Source organism: Neomonachus schauinslandi, chromosome 9 (genome assembly GCF_002201575.2).
Source record: "Neomonachus schauinslandi chromosome 9, ASM220157v2, whole genome shotgun sequence".
Taxonomy (NCBI): domain Eukaryota; kingdom Metazoa; phylum Chordata; class Mammalia; order Carnivora; family Phocidae; genus Neomonachus; species Neomonachus schauinslandi.
The window spans coordinates 9,212,832-9,221,998 of NC_058411.1; the positions used below are offsets into that span (position 1 = coordinate 9,212,832).

The window sequence follows — 9,167 nt, forward strand, 5'->3', positions numbered from 1 at the left end:
CAAAGGAACTCTAAGTGATGGGGTGTTCAGAAGACATTTTGAGGATGACAGTGCCTTCTGTTCAGCTGAAGTTATCTTCACTGATAAGAGGCAAAGCTCCTCCTTTGCCCCATCCCACCTCCCTTCCTGCCACCTAACACCATTGTGCATTTTTGGTCATCATGCTTGAGGAGAGTGAATGAGCTTGCTGGGCCAATGGAGGCAAGGCTGGGTTTCATGTCTGAGACAAGGTGGTACGAGGCAAAGATGGTGTGTGTATTAGTTGCCTAGACCCTAGGGTGACCATGAAGTTGTAAGTGAGATCCACTGCGGAGTTATAGATTTTGGTTTAAAGTTAGGTTTATTGAGGTCTAATTTGAATTGGGTAAAATTAAGTGTATAATCCAATGAGTTTTGTCAAGTGTATACAGTGTATTATCACTACCACGGTTAGGAGATAGGACATTTCCATCACCCCCAAAAGTTCTCTGGTACCTTTATGTAATCAATCCCTTCCCTTCATCCTTTGCCCCTAGCAACAACTGATCTGATTTCTTTCCCTATATTGTAGTTTTGTCTTCTCCAGAATGATAAATGGAATCCCCTATAGCACGTAACCTTTCATGTCTGGCTTCTTTCACTTGGCATAATACTTTTGAGATTCAACAGTGTTGGTGCTTATGTCAGTAGTTAATTCCTTTTTCTCTGTTATGTAGTATTCTGTTGTATGGATGTACCACAATTTGTTTCTCCATTCACCGACTGATGACATTTGGGTTGTTTCCAGTTTTGAGCAATTGTGAAGAGACTTGCTGCAAACATTCATATAGAGGGCTTTGTGTTGACATTTGTTTTTATTTCTTATAGGTAAATTATCTAGGATTGAGACTGCTAGGTTATAAGGAAAGTATATACTTTATAAGAAATGGCCAAAGTATTTTCCAGCATGGTTATTTGCATTCCTATCAGCAATGCATGAGAGTTCTGGTTGCTCTATACCCAGGTCAGCACTCTATAAGCTCAATCTCTGTGGCCATTTTAGAAGGTATACACTATAGTTTTAAATTGTATTTTTTAAACAACTAATGATATTGAGGAGGCTTTTACGTGTTTATTTGCTATCTGTATATGTTCACTAGTAAGGCGTCTGTTTAAATCTTTTACTCATATTTAAAAATTGGGTTGTGTTGGGGCGCCTGGGTGGCTCAGTCAGTTAAGTGTCTGACCCTTGGTTTCTGCTCAGGTCATGATCTCAGGGTCATGAGATCGAGCCCCACATTGGGCTCCGCACTCAGCAGAGTCTGCTTGAGTTTCTCACTCCCTCTCCCTCTGTCCCTCCCCCCACTCTCAAATAAATAAAATCTTTTAAAAAATTGGGTTGTGTTTTTATATTGAGTTGTGAGTTCTTTATAAATTCTGGATACAAGTAATTTATCAGATATATATTTTGAAAATACCTTCTACCAGTTTGTACTTTTCATTTTCTTAGCAGTGTTCTTTTGGCAAAGAGCAGAAATTTTAAAATTGGAGAAGTCCAAATTAAATTTATCAATTAAAAAAAATTTCTGATTTATAGTTTTTGTTCCTATCAAAGATACCTTTGCCTAATACGAGCTTACAAAGATTTTCTCCTATAGTTTTTCTAAAAGTCTTACATTTTTAGGATTTGCATTTAGGCTTACAATCCATTTTGAGTTAATTGTATGAATACAGGGTATGATTTGAGGTTCTTCTTCTCCTTCTCTTTCTTCTGCACATCAGTATCTAATTGTTCCGGCACCACTGTTGAAAAGACTATCCTTTCTACATCCTCGCCATCTTTGGCAGAAATCAGTTGACCATATGTGTATGAATAGATTTTTTTTTATATTCTATTATTTTCCATTGATCTGTGTTTGTCCTTACATCAGTACCATACCATCTGGATTATTGTAGCTTTATAGTAAATCTCGAAGTCAAGTAGTTTGCATCTTCCAACTTGTCAACTTGTAAGTTTCTACCAAAAATGTCTGCCAAGATTTTGATTGGAATTGCATAGAATCTATAGGTCAATTTGAGGAGAACTGACATCTTTAGGATACTGAGCCATTGTTCCATGAACATAGTATATCTCTTGATTTATTTGGGTCTTCTTTACTTTCTCTGATCAGTGTTTTCTAGTTTTCAGTGTAAAATTCTTGTGTATATTTTGTTAAATTTATCCCCAAATATTTCATGTCTTTTGATGCCATTATATTTTAAAATTCTAATTGCTAATTGTTTATTATTTATTTATAGAAATATAAATGATTTTTGCATATTAACATGTATCCAGTGATCTTGGTAAGCTTATATATTAGTTCCAGTAGGTCTTTTGCAGATTCTTTAGAATTTTCTACAGTGTTACTTCTTTTTCTTGTTTCTAATTTCACTTTTTATTTGAAAATAATTCCAAAATAAAAGTTGCAAGAAAGTTGTGATGGTTAATTTTATGTCTCACCTTACTGGCCTAAGGGATGCCCAGATAACTGTAAAAGATTATTTCTGGCTATGCCTGTGAAGATGTTTCTGGAAGAGACTAGCATTTGATTCAGTAGATCGAGTAAAAACTTCGCCACCCTCACCAATGTGGATGGACAGTATCCAATCCACTGGGGACCTGAATGGAACAAAAAGGCAAAGGAACTACAAATTCTCTCTCTTTTCTTGAGTTGGTATGTCCATTTTCTGCCCTGGGACACCAGAGCTCCTGGACTCTGGGAGTTACACCAATGGCCCCTGGTCAGGCCTTTGCACTCAGACTGAATTACAACCCTAGCTTTCCTGGTTCTGCAGATGGAAGATATAAGAGGGTGAGCTAATTCCTATTAAAAATCTCCTCTTGGGGTGCCTGGGTGGCTCAGTTGGTTGAGTGTCAGACTCTTGGTTTTGGCTCAGGTCGTGATCTCAGGGTTGTGGGATCAAGCCTGGCATCAGGCTCCTCACTTAGTGGGGAGTCTGCTTGGGAATTCCCCCCTCTACCCGTCCCCGTGAGCATATGCACATGTGTGCTCTCTCTCTCTCTAATAAATAAATAAATCTAAAAAAACCCCAAAAACTCCTCTTATAATTCTCTCTATATATCCTACTGGTTCTGTTTCCCTGGAGAACTCTGACTAATGTAAAAGTACAAAGAACTCCCGTATGCCCTTCACCCTAAAACTCCATTTACTTTTCACCAATTATACCAAGGATATCTTTTAGAGCAAAAAGATCCAAACCAAGCCAGGATTACACATTGCATTTACTTGTCATATACCTTCAGTTTCCTTAATTCTGAAACTGTTCTTTAGTCCTTCTTTGACCTTCATTATCTTAAAATTTTTTCCAGATTATAGGCCATTTTACAGGCTGTCCGTCAACTTGGGTTTGTCTGATGCTTCCTCATAAGATTCAAGATACCCATTTTTGGCAGAAAGATTACAGAAGTGATGCTGTAGCACCTGATGTTAATTTATCACATCACTGGCAATGAGACAAATGGGAGAGAAATCTCTACGGCCCTGGAAGCTCATTTCCTTCCCTCTTTTGGTAGCAGAGCTAAGAGCTTGCTAAGCAGGACTGAGCAGGTCTGTGGACAGACAAGACCTTGGGCTAGAGTCAATGTTCCTGGTGAGCAAGGCTGTTCCCAGGGCCCTCTGAGCAGACCTTGGTCCTTGGTATGCTTGCTTCCTAGCACTATATCTGGGGTTTTCCTTGATATATTTCTTATTATCTGGAGAAACTAGGAATTTTCCAGCCCCAACTAGGCTAACATATAAACATGTAATGCAGTGTCAGGCAGGGCCCACTTTCTGTCTTGGACTATGGCTCTGTCTGTTGTATCCCTGGCCGCTGGCTGAAACAGGCCTCGTCCTGTGGGAACCTTTGATGTGGTACCCACATAATAGTCGTGCTTGGTCTGTCTGTGTCATAACGACAGTTCGGGGGATAGGGTGTATGTTTGTGCATGTAGGTTTCCCCCAGTAAAGCCCATATTATAGCCGCACGATGTAGCACTAGTGGGGTGTGTCTATGACCTTTTGCATGACAGTTAACACTGAATACTTGAGTAAAGTGATGTCTGCTAGATTCTCTTTTGTAATGTTCTCATTTTTAAAATGAGAATTTTATGAGGAGATGCTTTGAACCTATGTAACTATCTCATTCCTTGTCCAACCTTTACCCGCTAGATTTAGCAAACGCTGATAGTTCTTCTCTGATGATTGACAAATGGTGATTTTTTTCCCCCCAATTTTTATTTAAATTCTAGTTAGTTAACATACCGTGCAATATTGGTTTCAGGAGTAGAATTTAGTGGTTCATCACTTACATACAACACCCAGTGCTCATCACAAACAGTGCCCTCCTTAATGCCCATCCCCCGCCCACCGCCCTCCATCAACCCTCAGTTTGTACTCTATCTTTAAGAGTTTATTATGGTTTTTCCCTTTTTCCCTCCCTCCCATATGTTCATCTGTTTTGTTTCTTAAATTCCACCTAAGAGTGAAATCCTATGGTACTTGTCTTTCTCTGACTGATTTATTTCACTTAACATAATACACTCTAGCTCTATCCACGTCATTGCAAATGCTAAGATTTCATTTTTTTGATGGCTGAGTAATATTCCATTATATATATATATATACACACACACACACACACACACACCACATCTTCTTTATCCATTCATCAGTTGATGGACATATGGGCTCTTTCCATAGTTTGGCTATTGTTGATAATGCTGCTGTAAACATTGGGGTGCATGTACCCCTTCAAATCTGTATTTTTGTATCCTTTGGATAAATACCTAGTAGTGCAATTGTTGTACCATAGGGTAGTTCTACTTTTAACTTTCTGAGGAACCTCCATACTGTTTACCAGAGTGGCTGCACAAGTTTGCATTCCCAAATGGTGATTTTCTAATTCCATCATTCCTTCTAAATTTATTAGTTACATTCTAGTATAAGGATGGCCTGTCTCTTCCCCTCATTTATTTACTCATTAAAAAAAAAAAACAACCCATCAGCGTGGACTCATGGATTCTACTTTACTCCATGGGACATAATCTCTACTATCATCATTTATTTTGATGTTCCAATTTCCCAGATTTGGCCAGTGGGAGCCCCTTCAAGTGGACTCCTTTGTCCTTTTGAAATGTCTCCCTCACTCTTCAGGCATTTTCCTATTTTCTGGCCCAATAAGAAGGTCCAGGCTCATCTTATACTTTCTCTGTCCTGACCCTGAAATCAGATCTTTCTTCAAGGAGCCCTGGTTCCTTTTGGTGGAAAATGGTGTTTAGATCTGGGTGTGAGGTATTCTCCTGGCTGTTCACAGTGTTGCTGCTCAAAGCTCTTTCAGTGGACAGAGCTAGGAAGTATATATTCACATGTATATACTTTTTTAAAAAGATTTTTATTTATTTGGCAGAGAGAAAGAGACAGCACAAGCAAGGGAAGCGGCAGGCAGAGGGAGAAGCAGACTCCCTGCTGAGCAAGGAGCCCAATGCAGGACTCATTCCCAGGACCCCGGGATCATGACCTGAGCCGAAGGCAGACACTTAACCCACTGAGCCACCCAGGCATCCCGTATACATACTTTTATATATATACTGAAAGCCTTAAGTTCACATCAATACCTCCAATTCCAATCTGACCACTCAAGTCTTCTTACTTGTCCACTTTCTGTATTTGTAACCCCGTTCCCCAACAGTGAGAAATCTGGCTTCCATTATCCTCAATATAGTTTTTAATTTGTGTAGTCCCCTCGTATATATAATCAGCCACCTGACTTTGCAGGTCTGCACCCCACCTTCCTTTATTTGGGCTCTGACCTCCACACTGGGCTGACTTCCCAGCTGAATAGGGAAATGGCTATATTCTCCTGTGTCGATGGAAAAGCAGAGAGAACTAGTTAGTAGAGAAAATACACAGATAAGCAAATACAGAGAAAAAGAAAATCACAGAAGAAGGACACAGAGAGTACCTTTGAGTTCCTGAAAGCTTTCGAACTCCTGGGTTTAGTTCTTTGCTGTAGCTCTATTCCTGCTCCCAGCTTTGTGAGAAGTCCTACAACCTTATGATAAAATTCTTCCCTTTTGGTTAAACTACTTCAGGTTGGTTTCTGCTAACTTGCAAACAGAGAGTCTTAAACAAAGGTATATTTATATCCTGGCTTATTCTACAAAAAAAAAAAATATGAAAATAATCAGGGCAAAGGGAAAATAAAAATTAGCTCAAAGAAAATGCATACCACATAGTACCGTACCATTGCTTAACATGGGCTGAAATATTAGCTCTAAGATTTCTAGTGATCCAAACAAAGTGTGAAACTCTATTTAGGTCTCCAGATTTAAAAACAAGTCAGCAACTGGAGCATGAATAGATAGATCATTGGAACAAAATGCAGAGTATAGAAGTGAAGTCTTCAACAAATGGCCAATAAGTGGCAAACTGTGTAGCCATCTGGAAAAAAAAAAAAATTTGGATCCATCCCTCATCCCATATACTGAATCAGTTCCAAATGGATCAATGTTTAATTGCAAAAGACTGGAAGTCTAAATGTCCACCAATAGAGAATTGGTTAAATAAATTATGGCACACCCTAGCAATAAATGTTATGGAGACTGAAAAAAAATAGCAAGGAGCTCTGTATATATTGCTATAAAATATTTCCTGGATATATTATGTAAAAAAAGCAAGGTATGGTAGGTATGTGTAGTATGTTACCATTTTTGTAAATGAGGAAGTCTTGGCTTGTAGATGCATAAAAAAGTTCTGCAGAAGCATAAGAAACACTGGTTACCTGTTAGGGGAACAGGTGTGGGAGTTTCTTTTTATGCTGTCTGATGGATGAACCATATGTATGTACCACTTATTTTTAAAATTAAATAAAAATTGGTGAAAATCAGACAAACCTGCTGATGGAGAAGCTCAGCTAGTCTTGACAGGTTGAAAAGACAGCAGGAGAGGCTGAAAGTTTTACCTGCCCACAAATTCCCACTGCTAGTGGATCCCAGCCTATCTTCACCCTGAGAAGCCATCCTTCTCATAAAGGATTATCTCCAAAAAGCCTTAATGTGTGTTACTGGGGAGGTCTTTTGCTAAGAAATGCTTTTATGGACATCTGCCCAAAGCATTCTATTTCCTAATTTTGCCCATGAACATTCTGTTTCAGGGAAACTTCAAGCCAATTTATGGCAGATATATGATCAAAATTAAACCAAAAAAAATTTATTTATTTGACAGAGAGAGCACACAAGCAGGGAGAGCTGGGAGGGAGAGGGAGAAGCAGGCTCCCGGCTGAGAGACCCCAATGTGGAGATCCATGTGGAGCTGGATATCAGGATCCTGGATCATGACCTGAGCCGAAGGCAGACCTTTAACTGACTGAGCCACCCAGGTGCCCCATGATCAAAATGTGAGCACAGTAGTGACTGACAGCACACCAGTCCCAAAGCCGGACTACCTAGGGTTCTAATCTCAGTTGTACACTTAATTAGCTGCTTACTTGCTGGAGGTTAGTCAGTTTCTTCAGCTGTTAAAAAGGGGGCAGTTACAACCCCCACCTCACAGGGTCCAGGTTAGCATCACAGGCCTGTGAACCCTAGAGCAGCCTGTCCAATAGCAATAAAATGTGGGCCACACAAGACATTAAAATTCTTCCAGCACTCACATTGAAAAAAGAAAAAGAAACAAGTGAAACTAATGTTTACCCCAACATAAAAAATACTATCACTTCAACATGTAATCAATAAATGATTAGTGCGATGTCTTACTTTTTTTTTTTTTTTTTTTCGTAAAGAACACATACATCCGAGTCCCACATCCCAGTCGGGACTAGCCAATTTTTAAGTGCCCGGTAGCCTCGTGGGGCCGGTGGCTGCTGTATGGAACCCTGTCTCTGGCACGTAGTAGGTGCTAACTGCTAATGCTTAAGATTGGAAGCATGGTCTCTGTTATACCTCCTCTGGAGTACACCGGTCTATCAGGGGGAGTCCTCTGCCAGAGATGCCTACATTTTGGGCCATTCACAGGATTCTCTTTAAGCCAATCACGTACTTGACCTCCACCCATACTTTAATTCACAGCCACGAGGTTTGGCAGAGGGTTGCGACCTATGCAAATGATCAATTTACATAAGTGGGGCTGCCGGCTCCATCCCATTATCCGGTTATCCCAGTAGTTCCGGGGCGGGGGTGGGGGTGGGGGTGGGGTCTGTTGTCTCCCCAGATGTGGAGGGCCCTGCACCACCACCGCGGGGGAGAACCAGGCGAGTGGGAAGGCCCTTTAAAAAGGGGAGGCGGTGGTAAGAGGAGGGCTGAGCCTCCGGAGAACAATCCCGGCCGTGGGGAAGGGCCACGTTTAGGGGGCGGTGGGTGCCAGAGGGGCAACAATGGAGGCGGACGAATTCCGAGAGCCGGGAGGCTCTACCGAGCTGAGCAGCGCGGGCCCGGGAGGGCGGCGAAGGCGCCGGGCCACGGGCGGTGGATCGCCCGGGTCCACTCCCGGCGCAGGGCCGCAAACGCCGCCTGGCTTCCGCCTCCCGCGTCTGCTGTCTCCCGGCTCCTGAGTGGCTGCGGGGCCAGGATTAACCTTTCACCGCCGCACTCTGTCCAATCACAGGCTCGCTCTCATGCCGGCGCCGGGCGAGCAGGGCGAGCGGAGCGTGGGGGCGCGGAGGGGGCGGTGCGGGCGCGGGTGGGATTCTCCAAGCCGCTGTGCGCCGTTGCCGCGGGCCGTGCGCGGGCTGCGGGCGAGCCGGGCTCTGCGTAGTCTCCGCAGGCGCCGGCGGGAGGGGTCGAGGCGGAGGCGCGGCGCGGCGCGGCGCAGGCTGCTCCAGGCCCAGGTGAATGGAGTAACCTGACAGCGGGGACGAGGCGACGGCGAGCGGGAGGAAATGGCGGCGGCGGCGGCGGCGCCGGGCGGCACCGGGAGGCCTGGGCTGTGACGCGCGCGCCAGAGCGGGGTCCGATGGTTCTCGAAGGCCCGCGGCGCCCCGTGCTGCAGGTGAGGCGGGCTCCCGCGGAGTCGCTTTGTGTGCGGGGCGGGGAGCGGCTCCGTCCGGCCCCCGCGCCCGCCTCCGCGCCGAGGCCCGCGTGGGCGCCCGGGCCGGGACCCGCGGGGGAGGGGAGCCGGCGCGACCAGATGGCGCGGCCTCGCTGGTCCCGGGCGGCGCGGCCTGCGGGCCGG

General features: G+C 43.8%; 1 protein-coding gene across 1 annotated transcript in view; it reads left to right on the forward strand.

Moving 5' to 3' along the window:
- The first annotated feature begins 8,194 nt into the window (after window positions 1-8,194).
- DICER1 (dicer 1, ribonuclease III) overlaps window positions 8,195-9,167 on the forward strand; it is a 69,049-nt gene continuing 68,076 nt past the window's right edge. The window contains exon 1 of the mRNA XM_021679827.2: window positions 8,195-8,247. The gene's annotated coding sequence lies outside the window, so the exon portion shown is untranslated. The remainder of the gene's footprint in view (window positions 8,248-9,167) is intronic.